This window comes from Dermacentor andersoni, unplaced genomic scaffold (assembly GCF_023375885.2).
Source record: "Dermacentor andersoni unplaced genomic scaffold, qqDerAnde1_hic_scaffold ctg00000570.1, whole genome shotgun sequence".
In the NCBI taxonomy this organism is placed as follows: domain Eukaryota; kingdom Metazoa; phylum Arthropoda; class Arachnida; order Ixodida; family Ixodidae; genus Dermacentor; species Dermacentor andersoni.
In genome coordinates, this window is record NW_027315252.1 from 35001 (window position 1) to 46978 (window position 11978).

General features: G+C 53.5%; 2 non-coding genes across 2 annotated transcripts; one reads left to right on the plus strand and one right to left on the minus strand.

Moving 5' to 3' along the window:
• Positions 1-3817: 3817 nt before the first annotated feature.
• Positions 3818-4009, minus strand: LOC140214674 (U2 spliceosomal RNA). Its single transcript, XR_011891609.1, has one exon. It is a non-coding gene; the product is annotated as a U2 spliceosomal RNA (small nuclear RNA).
• A 4844-nt stretch (positions 4010-8853) lies between these two features.
• LOC140214669 (small subunit ribosomal RNA) lies at positions 8854-10669 on the plus strand. Its single transcript, XR_011891604.1, has one exon. It is a non-coding gene; the product is annotated as a small subunit ribosomal RNA (ribosomal RNA).
• The last annotated feature ends 1309 nt before the right edge of the window (positions 10670-11978 follow it).

Consider the following 11978-nt stretch of genomic DNA (forward strand, 5'->3'; position numbering starts at 1 on the left):
CTTGGCGTAATGTTGCCCGTTGTTTCACAGGAAACGGGCACCGCGAATTTCATGCTTTCTTTCCAGCTTGGAACGTTTGGCTTTGTGTGCGGGTGCTGCATTTAAGGAGCTGTGTATAACTTTATAGAGCGTCTCAAGAAAAACAATTTGTTTGAAGCTTCACACGTGAGAGGAGCGGCTTCTGAGTACGAGGCGGTTTTCCTTTTTTTTTTTTTCTGCCGATAATTGTACTCATCTGCCACGTCTCTCACCACGATATGATATTTTTTTGGGGGGTTTCTCCTTTGATCCTCAAGTGAACGGACTGTCCAGTACTGATGCCATTTACAAAAATCCAAAACAGCAGAGGCCCGCACCTGCTCAATCAACGCCAACTCAATTTAAGGAAGGGCTGTTCAAAAGCTGATCGAAACCATCCAGTTTGGGAAAACCTATTTTATGCAGTAGTTTTTATTATTATTTTTTTTTTATTGTGAGAGACGTGAAATCCACACCACGAAATGAACGTCCCTTTGTTACCCTTTTGTTACCGCGGCTTCGAAACCGTGCGTAATACCAATTTAATTGTGTCCTGGTTGGCCGTTTGTCAGCACTTTGTGTTCTTCTAGAAAATCAACTACTAGTTTATAAATTACGTGCGCGAAATTTTCCTCCGTGTGCACCACCAAAATACTTAAAGAAGAGAGAATGCGTCCGGGGCCTTGGGATTTCGAAAATGCCGTGCTCTGAAATTTTCACATCCGCCATTGGAAAGATAATTATTATCCGTCGTAAAAAAGAAAAAAAAAAAGAAAGAAATCACATTTGAAATTATCATTGAAAGTGGCCACGTTTTTCGGGGCATGTCTTGATGAAATAATTTCAGTTCAGTTCAGCATGATTGGATTTCATCTTTTCCAGTATTCTCAGTACTCTCGTTGTAGTACCAATTGCCGGCAGATTTTTTTTTTAGTTGTTTAGAGTTATACATTCCTGAACGATGTTTTTCTTTTCCTCAAAGCTAGCCATAGAACCAGCGCTTTCTATAAAATCATGACAATAAGAATCCAGCATATCGGTTCATCTTCGGCGCGATTAAAGTTCGGGAACTGGCGATTTTTTATTGCCGTGATCAAGAAGGTTAACACCAGATAAGGCGTGATATTTCAGCATACCAGTCACGATATCTAATCGAATCTAAGATTGAAATGGCGTTCTGAATTCTTTCGGTTCCAGATAGAAAGAAACAGAAAAAAAAAAAAAAAAGAAAGGATGTGATTGATTGCCATTCAAATCTGAAGACCGCGTGGAGAAAGTGTTCCGGTTTACATTCGGCAAATCAAAATGAACGGCTAAAATTAATCCATCGTCTGGTTTCATGCGCGAGATCACGTAAAAGGCAGCCATTCTTCTTAGCATGGTTTCTCTCTTTTGCTCTCTCATTCGCGCACGGAAATTTCTTCGTACGGGAATTTTATGAAGCGAAGGCGGCTGCAGACCATTTTCTTTGTTTAGTTCATGTTCGTAGGCGCAAATTACAAACCTAACACTTGGAGCAACATTTCCACTACTCTAGAGGGGCATAAACTGTAGACAGTGCACGCTTTCTCATTTATCCAATCGCTCGCAAACACATTGCATTGCTAGTCTACAGTGGCAATACAAAGTGACGTTTCACCATGCACGTCGAAGTTCATTACCAGTACCGCGCCAGCATCGACCGGCCGGCGAAGCGACGAGCTCAGCAGCGCATGCGCAAGGCCCGACACCACCCCAACCGAGCTTCCCTGCTTATCGGAGAGAGCAAGTGCGCGTGAACACGGGCGCGTCTGAGTATCTGGATTTAAAAAAAAAAAGAAAAAGAAAGCGTTTCCGAGATATTGACAAAGACAAGTGGTCGCGGTCGCTCTGAATCTTATCGTATTATAGAAAACGTGGGATGGCGGCGCTTCCTCGAGGGTCAGAAAGTACAATCGTCGAACTAGGTGGCAAGTGGAGTACATCCTTTTTCTTGGAACGGTTTGCAATTGACTGCTTGAATGTGCCGACCACGCGTCGCGGGTCGCGTATAGAGCCAACCGTTGGCAAGCACGCGTCTAGCGTAGCAGCAGAACCGATCGCGGTTGCGATAACCCATCGTTGGCAGCGAAAAAGAAAAACACCCACACGCAGTTTGTAGCAATAACCGTACAAATCAATGTGGTTTTAAATATAGCTTCACTGGTCACCCAAGAAGGGCACCGAAACTTTCTCATGACGCACACCGCTGTAGTCCACAAAGAACAAAGCGCACAAAATAGATATGATACAGCCGCACCGCATTATTTCGTGTTTTCACCATTTCATTACTTTCGTGTGCATGCGCGCTAGGGCCACGCAGGCCAGGGAGTAAAAGGCACGAAAAAAAAAAAAAAAATGGTACGCAATCCTAAGCTTTGACTTGACTGCTGTGGCACTCGCATTTGTGTTCTTTACCTTAGGCGAACGCAATGCGCAAACTGAACTGGAATTTCCAATAATGGAAATTCCTGTTTGGCTCATATTTGCGTTTTTCGCCCGAGCAAGCGCTTCACTGCACTACGCTTTGCCCCTTCAACGTGGCTACACTGCCCGGCAGGCGTGTTCTGCGTAGGGCCGAACCTGCAGGCAAAAAGCATGGGCGCCGCCATCTTGTTGAGAGCGGCGCCAGGGACACAATCGCGCCTAGCTCATTGAGTTTTCCCCCAAAACTGAAAAAAATTTGACTTCATTAAACGAGAAAGATGCCACGAGTGTCCCAACAAAAAGCTTGAGGATTACCGAAGGGTAACTGAGGGCGACGCAACGGGCTCTGGAAAGAAGGATGATGGGTGTGGCGTCACGGGGGGATCGGAATAGAGCAGATTGGGGGTGTGCGAGAACAAACGCTCGTTAATGACACCAAAGTTTAAACCAGGAAAAACAAATGGGCATGCGCAGGGCATGCAATCTGGGGGGAAGATAACCGGTGGCCATTAAGGGTTACAGACTGAATTCCGAGAGGAGGAAGCGTAGCAGGGGGTGGCAGAAAGGTAGGAGGGCAGATTAGATTAGGGACTACATGGCGACAATCGGCACCTGACCGGGGTACTTGGAGGATCATGGGAGATGCCTTTGCCCTGCAGTGGGCGTAGCCAGGATGATGATGATGATGATGTTCATGATGAAAAGGTAGCAACAGGTCTTCGTAACATACAGGTTAGAAAGATGAGGCACCTTTTAACCCTTGAATATATTTCGCCACATTCGGGCATACGACAAGTTTGTTTTCGAGGCGCTCGGTCCCACTGCTGCGAAAATGTGTACACAAAGGCTGCACAGTAGTTGCCAGAAATCGGGCACTCTATTTTTCTTTCATAGGGAATCTTTCTTCCACTTGGGCAGCGGATTTCGGCGGCAGGGCGAGCTTGCGTGGGCGCGGTGGTTTACGGATCCAAGCGATAGTGAACTCCAAAATCCAGTGTTGGCTTTGAGTGGGATTCATATTGATTGCGAACCCCACGGCTAATCCTACCCCCCATCCCCCCAAGTGGCTCTTTACAGGAGACAATCATTCAGAGACATCGGACAAATAGGAATTCTGGTTCTTTCTTTTGCTTTCATTAATTTTTCTCGAAGCCCATAACTAGAAATTTGCTGGAGCGGCTGTCCCATTTGCGACGCAACAAGTGCGACGCTACACACAGATGGAGTGGCAGTTTAATTACTCTCGTGGTCCGCGAACCGGCATCGTTGCGTGTAGTATAGGAATGGTGCGTGTCAAGTCAGTGCTCGCGTTGAGCTTGTGCTCTTCATTTTGATTGAATGAAGTCTCACCTAAGTGAGCGGGGCCGATCCCGGAGGTAGTGCAATACCGGGCCGACCTGCGGCGGAGGTGAAGCAGGCTTCAAGCACTCCGCCAACTTCCAAAAATAGGTTTAATATCGTGGGTCCATATAGAACCCGTATCAGATATTAAGCTGATAAGAACAGATACTACACTTTGATCTTAGCCAAAAGGCCGAGAAGCGATGTCCTTCACTTCACTTCATTGTACTACTGCCTTGTGGGCGCCCTGCCGACATGGGTAACCTCAGCAACAGCGTGGGCAATATTATAAAATTCAGCCTGTGTACAGACTCAACGCTCCCTATCTCACGGATGAATTCGCAACGCCTCAGTCTTTCGCTGTTAACGAAACGCTGTCGCGTAGAAACGAGACCCGAGTGCAAGCTTGCTTGTAACGCGAAACCAACCAAGGCAACCTCGTAGAAAACGGAACAGGCGAGCGGAAAAAAAACGCGCCAGGGGAATGCTTACTTCCGTCTGAATGCGACCGCTCAAGGTGACCTTCCTTGAGGGCTTCGTTTCAAGCCCGTGTGCAATTGTAATATACTACGCGCATTTCCTTCATTTCTTTTTATTTACCGCAAGGCCCACTGAAAATTTTGATACGGCACAGGCCGGGACGGATCGCAACGTGTCGAATCGACCGGTAGAATTAGGTAGCATGCCCCATGTACGAAGACGAGCAACATAGAAGTGAATGACAAAATAAATATAGAAAACGCTGCACACTCCTTCCAACCGGAAACATAGAGGGGAGAAAGATCGCCATCTGAAACACAGGCATTGTAAAAAAAAGAAAAAAAAAAGTGCTACCTCATCATCTTTACCATTACCGTGTGTGTGTATGTATATATGCATGTGTGTGTGTGTGTGTTTGTGTATTTATATATATATATATATATATATATATATATATATATATATATATATATATATATATATATACGCACACATGCTAGCATAGCTTAAACGCAGCTGGAAAGCTCAGCCTTGCACAAGAACCACCCCCTGTCGCAAACCCCTTTGAAACATTCAAATGCCAAACACGAGTAGAGCGAGGTCGTTCGAACCTGGCGCCAAAACGCATTGGCGCCATCTGTGTACGGAACTAGGAAAACCTGCGGACTTTGCAATACAGAAAGAAAGGTAGATGGCGTGAGCTAACGCTCCATTGCATACTAAGAACGAGAGTTAGTGAATAATGGCAGAAACGTCTTGGGAAGAGAAAAAAAAAAAAAACACGCAAAAGTTGTTGGCTTGTGCAAGCACTCTATGTTACAGCGATTAAAGAGCATAGCATCTTCTACAACAGCAGCTACAAAAAGAAGAAGAACGTGAGAGAGGGAGAGAGACAGGCGTGTTTCTTTGGAATGCAGAGCATGCAGCACATACTATAAAGTGCCAAAGAGACGGGGGAAAGCAGATGGCGCGAAGGTGTATGTCCTCAAAGCTTGAAAGCAATTTCTAAATTACATGTACCGAAGTCCACCTACTCTCATCAGGTTGCTCCCGCCTCCAGTTGCGTTTAAAGTGAAATTACAGTCGCCTCAAAGGCAGACAGAGAGAGAGTGAAAATAGGTACACTTGCTTCGCGCAGCTGCAGCCGTTCAAATTTTACAGCAAGAGCACTCCCGAAGCAACAAAGTCCGCTGCCGCCTGGGCGCAATGCGCTCGCTTCAGTAAATTGCCGTGCTGGCCTCGGCAACCAAGAGGTGTAGTGCGGCAGACTGCTGCATTGTAGCACACCGCAAACCGTGCAGACGTAAGCGATCGCCTCGACATCGCTGCGAGCGCTCGAAGAGACAAAGTCCGAAACCACGTGTGCCGGGGCGGTGCGAGCGCGACGCCTTTGACGCAACTTTTGCGTACAAGCCGCCGCACCGCCACGACGGAATCGCTGGCATCCCGCACGCAGCTGCATTGTGTCACGCCGGCAATCGTTTGAAACACCACGCAGTCGTCGGCGTCGGCCCCGACATGGTTGCGAGCGCTGGAAGAGACAAAGTCCGAAACCGCGTGTGCCGGGGCGGCGCGAGCGCGACGCCTTTGACGCAACTTTTGCGTACAAGCCGCCGCACGGACACGACGGAGCCGGTGTCGCCCTGCAGAGGGCTGCACTATAGCACGCCGGGAACCGGCAAAGAACCGCGCAGACGTCGTCGTTGGCCGCGGCGTTGCCGCGAGCACGCGAAGAGACAAAGTCCGAAACGACGTCAGCCGGGGCGTCGAGCACGCCGCCCGCACTGTTCGCACGCGTGCTCGGAAATGGCGAAGGGGCCGCGCTAGCGTGCCTTGAATCGGTGAGCGGCGGTACCGCGGCGATAGCCAGAGCTCGAATCCGCCCTGCAAAAGCCAAATATTGGCGCTCGGCTCGGCGCAGTACGCCGCCGCGTCGCACGAGTACGGCCCCATGGAGGTCTGGGCACTTATCGCTGCTACTGTAAGGGGCCGTACGGCCCCGGCCGACATTGTACCGTAGTGCGATTTTCGTCTTGCGCGTGCTCGTGGCGGTGTCCGCGCACCGTTCCGACGTCGACAATCGTGCCCACGACTACGCGAGCGCTGGAAGAGACAAAGTCCGAAACCGCGTGTGCCGGGGCGGCGCGAGCGCGACGCCTTTGACACAACTTTTGCGTACAAGCCGCCGCACGGACACGACGGAATCGCTGGCATCCCGCACGCAGCTGCATTGTGTCACGCCGGCAATCGTTGAAACACCACGCAGTCGTCGGCGTCGGCCCCGACATGGTTGCGAGCGCTGGAAGAGACAAAGTCCGAAACCGCGTGTGCCGGGGCGGCGCGGAGCGCGACGCCTTTGACGCAACTTTTGCGTACAAGCCGCCGCACGGACACGACGGAGCCGGTGTCGCCCTGCAGAGGGCTGCACTATAGCACGCCGGGAACCGGCAAAGAACCGCGCAGACGTCGTCGTTGGCCGCGGCGTTGCCGCGAGCACGCGAAGAGACAAAGTCCGAAACGACGTCAGCCGGGGGCGTCGAGCACGCCGCCCGCACTGTTCGCACGGCGTGCTCGGAAATGGCGAAGGGGGCCGCGCTAGCGTGCCTTGAATCGGTGAGCGGCGGTACCGCGGCGATCGCCAGAGCTCGAATCCGCCCTGCAAAAGCCAAATATTGGCGCTCGGCTCGGCGCAGTACGCCGCCGCGTCGCACGAGTACGGCCCCATGGAGGTCTGGGCACTTATCGCTGCTACTGTAAGGGGCCGTACGGCCCCGGCCGACATTGTACCGTAGTGCGATTTTCGTCTTGCGCGTGCTCGTGGCGGTGTCCGCGCACCGTTGCGACGTCGACAATCGTGCCCACGACTACGCGAGCGCTGGAAGAGACAAAGTCCGAAACCGCGTGTGCCGGGGCGGCGCGAGCGCGACGCCTTTGACGCAACTTTTGCGTACAAGCCGCCGCACGGCCACGACGGAGCCGGTGTCACCCTGCAGAGGGCTGCACTGTAGCACGCCGGGAACCGGCAAAGAACCGCGCAGACGTCGTCGTTGGCCGCGGCGTTGCCGCGAGCACGCGAAGAGACAAAGTCCGAAACGACGTCAGCCGGGGCGTCGAGCACGCCGCCCGCACTGTTCGCACGCGTGCTCGGAAATGGCGAAGGGGCCGCGCTAGCGTGCCTTGAATCGGTGAGCGGCGGTACCGCGGCGATCGCCAGAGCTCGAATCCGCCCTGCAAAAGCCAAATATTGGCGCTCGGCTCGGCGCAGTACGCCGCCGCGTCGCACGAGTACGGCCCCATGGAGGTCTGGGCACTTATCGCTGCTACTGTAAGGGGCCGTACGGCCCCGGCCGACATTGTACCGTAGTGCGATTTTCGTCTTGCGCGTGCTCGTGGCGGTGTCCGCGCACCGTTGCGACGTCGACAATCGTGCCCACGACTACGCGAGCGCTGGAAGAGACAAAGTCCGAAACCGCGTGTGCCGGGGCGGCGCGAGCGCGACGCCTTTGACGCAACTTTTGCGTACAAGCCGCCGCACGGCCACGACGGAGCCGGTGTCACCCTGCAGAGGGCTGCACTGTAGCACGCCGGGAACCGGCAAAGAACCGCGCAGACGTCGTCGTTGGCCGCGGCGTTGCCGCGAGCACGCGAAGAGACAAAGTCCGAAACGACGTCAGCCGGGGCGTCGAGCACGCCGCCCGCACTGTTCGCACTCGTGCTCGGAAATGGCGAAGGGGCCGTGCTAGCGTGCCTCGAATCGATCGGCCGGGGGCCCCGTAGGGCGACAGACAGGCAATTGTGCAGGAAACCGTACTGGCCATTGGCGAGAAATTGCCGTTCGCGCATTCGGTGGACGCGCTGCGCTTTCACGACTTCGGCATTGTGCTGCCGACGTAAGCTTTCAATCTTGCTCGCGGCGTTACGAGGCGGCACGATTTTCGCCAAACGCTCGTCGAAAGTGGCACGAGTACGGCCCCATGGAGGTCTGGGTACTTATCGCTGCTATTATATGGGGGTCCCAGAGAGCAGTCGCCCCCAAAGCGACCTGGGTGTTTGATATGCGGGCGGGCTTCGTGCCCGTCAAGCGTGTCCCCGGTATCGCTCCCGTGGATCCCACAGCTGACGTCTGCAGCCTCATCCGCTTGATGCGTTAGGGGCTGGTTGTCGGACGACGCTTTTTCCACGATATCGAAGTGTGTTCCGCATCGTCCTCGGACGAATCAAATACGAAAGCGCCGAAGGCGCGGGCGTGACCCGTCGCCTAGCGGCTTTGCCGTCTCGGCTACGTTGCAAGTGTCGGTCGGTCCACCAGTGCTGCGGGCTCGAGAGAAACCGCAAGCCGCGATCGAGTCGACACAACCGGTCTATCGAGAATGTTGCGTGCTTCTTGCCGCGTGGCGATACCCGGCCCTGCGGGGAGGGCGCCGTTGCGAGCTCGAACGCCGTCGTCTCGGACTGTGCAAAGTGCTACCCTTTGCGAGAACGAAGCGTGTTGGGGCGCCTGAAGGTGGCCTCGGCATCGCAAAAACGGCGTCCGGCCTGCTTGAAAGGCTGGACGCGCAGTTGAACGATTACCTGGTTGATCCTGCCAGTAATCATATGCTTGTCTCAAAGATTAAGCCATGCATGTCTAAGTACATGCCGAAATAAGGCGAAACCGCGAATGGCTCATTAAATCAGTTATGGTTCCTTAGATCGTTTCTTCCTACTTGGATAACTGTGGCAATTCTAGAGCTAATACATGCAGTGAGCCTGAAGCCCTTTGGGCGACGGGTGCTTTTATTAGACCAAGATCGATCGGGTTTCGGCCCGTATTGTGTGGTGACTCTGGATAACTTTGTGCTGATCGCATGGCCACGAGCCGGCGACGTTTCTTTCAAGTGTCTGCCTTATCAACTTTCGATGGTAGGTTACTTGCTTACCATGGTTGTTACGGGTAACGGAGAATCAGGGTTCGATTCCGGAGAGGGAGCCTGAGAAACGGCTACCACATCCAAGGAAGGCAGCAGGCGCGCAAATTACCCACTCCCGGCACGGGGAGGTAGTGACGAAAAATAACAATACGGGACTCTTTTGAGGCCCCGTAATTGAAATGAGTACACTCTAAATCCTTTAACGAGGATCAATTGGAGGGCAAGTCTGGTGCCAGCAGCCGCGGTAATTCCAGCTCCAATAGCGTATACTAAAGCTGCTGCGGTTAAAAAGCTCGTAGTTGGATCTCAGTTCCAGACGAGTAGTGCATCTACCCGATGCGACGGCTCGGACTGAACATCATGCCGGTCCTTTCTTGGTGCACTTCATTGTGTGCCTCGAGAAGGCCGGTGCTTTTACTTTGAAAAAATTAGAGTGCTCAACGCAGGCGAGTCGCCTGAATAAACTTGCATGGAATAATAGAACAAGACCTCGTTTCTGTTCTGTTGGTTTTTGGAATACGAGGTAATGATTAAGAGGGACAGACGGGGGCATTCGTATTGCGGCGCTAGAGGTGAAATTCTTGGACCGTCGCAAGACGAACTACTGCGAAAGCATTTGCCAAGAATGTTTTCTTTGATCAAGAACGAAAGTCAGAGGTTCGAAGGCGATCAGATACCGCCCTAGTTCTGACCATAAACGATGCCAACCAGCGATCCGCCTGAGTTACTCAAATGACTCGGCGGGCAGCTTCCGGGAAACCAAAGTGTTTGGGTTCCGGGGGAAGTATGGTTGCAAAGCTGAAACTTAAAGGAATTGACGGAAGGGCACCACCAGGAGTGGAGCCTGCGGCTTAATTTGACTCAACACGGGAAAACTTACCCGGCCCGGACACTGGGAGGATTGACAGATTGAGAGCTCTTTCTTGATTCGGTGGATGGTGGTGCATGGCCGTTCTTAGTTGGTGGAGCGATTTGTCTGGTTAATTCCGATAACGAACGAGACTCTAGCCTATTAAATAGGTGCGGGGTTCCCAGCACCTTACAACCTTCTTAGAGGGACAAGCGGCTCCTAGCCGCACGAAACAGAGCAATAACAGGTCTGTGATGCCCTTAGATGTCCGGGGCCGCACGCGCGCTACACTGAAGGAAGCAGCGTGTCTTTATCCCTGTCTGAAAAGACTGGGTAACCCGTGGAACTTCTTTCGTGATTGGGATAGGGGCTTGCAATTGTTCCCCTTGAACGAGGAATTCCCAGTAAGCGCGAGTCATAAGCTCGCGTTGATTACGTCCCTGCCCTTTGTACACACCGCCCGTCGCTACTACCGATTGAATGATTTAGTGAGGTCTTCGGACCGATGTCCGGCGCGGCCTTTCGGTTGCGCCGGGTCTGTTGGAAAGATGACCAAACTTGATCATTTAGAGGAAGTAAAAGTCGTAACAAGGTTTCCGTAGGTGAACCTGCGGAAGGATCATTACCGGATTGTGAAGGGTGGCGAGCGCCATTGTTTCTACCCCGTGTGGGTGAAGCAGCTCGCTGCGCCCGACGCTTTCCGCCGCTGGCCCCGCTTGGACGCGGGGACGGCTATACCCGAACATGCCGGGGACTGCCTGAATTTTGAGGGGCGCCCCGTGCCAAATTTGTTGCGCCCAGTGGACGCCGGCTGCAACCTTGGACGGTTGGCTTGGCCGCGCCCGCGGGTAGAAACGGCGTAACGCACACTGGGTGGGCTTTCTGTCCGCTTTGGCGCTCTTGCGCGGAATGGGAGTAAGACGACCCGACCTGCTGCTTTGCCCAGTACGAGGGGAACGGCGAAGCGTGCGGTCGGTCAAGGAACTGACGGTCGAGAGCTAATGCCGCTGCCGCTTAGTACACACACGGAACCGTGGTGCGAGCGCTCTCCCGTCCTCCGCGGCAAACGCTGCCGAGTCTGAAAAGTCTGGCGGCTGCCGGTCGCTTCCTGCGGCGAGTATGGAGTAACGACCCGACTTTGTTGCCGCCCAAGTACTAAAGGAACGGTGTGGCGCTCGGTCGGTCATGGAACTGTCGGTATGAGGGTGCGGCTGCCAAGTACGGAAGGAACCGTGGCCTAAAGTGCTCTCCCGTCCTCCGCGGCAAATGCCACCGAGTCCGAAAGGGCCGGAGGCTGCCGGTCGGCTCCTGCTCGTGACGCGCGAGGTGTCGAGATCGCGGTTTAATGCGACGACGTCTGCAGGCTATTCGCCCGCCGCCGAGGGAAAGGCGGCGTTGCTGCGAAGTACCGAAGGAAACGCGGCTTTGCTACGTCGGAAGCGTTCTGCGGTTAGCGGACTTGTGCGCTTTGGGAAGGCGCCGCACGTCGAAAGAGGAAGTACGGACAGACGAGGGACTGTAGTCCCGGATTCGAACGCACTTGCGGCCAGGCCCTTGCTGGCTTCGTCTTCCGCCTCAAGTAGACTTGTTGTGGCGCCGGCGCAGGGAGCCGTCCCTGGCACTGGCCGAGTGGTTTTGGAGAGCTGCGCGAGTACGCGCGCCGGGCTCTTGTCTTTCGTCTCAAGTAGGCTGTTGGATCAACAGCGGTTATGCTGCGGCGATCTGCCGATGCGAAAGGTGTGTGTGTGTTTGAGGCCCTTCTATGAACCTACTGCTGACTGAAGCGAAGCACGTCGATGGGGGTGAAGCCCTGCCCGTGGCCGTGTAGCCGTTAAAGACTCCACAGCGGCTTAGCCCTAATCATGGCTCTGTCGCTCTTTGCAATTTTTAGTGGAGCGATGTGAACGTGCACACGAGATCTGTCTCGCGTGTGT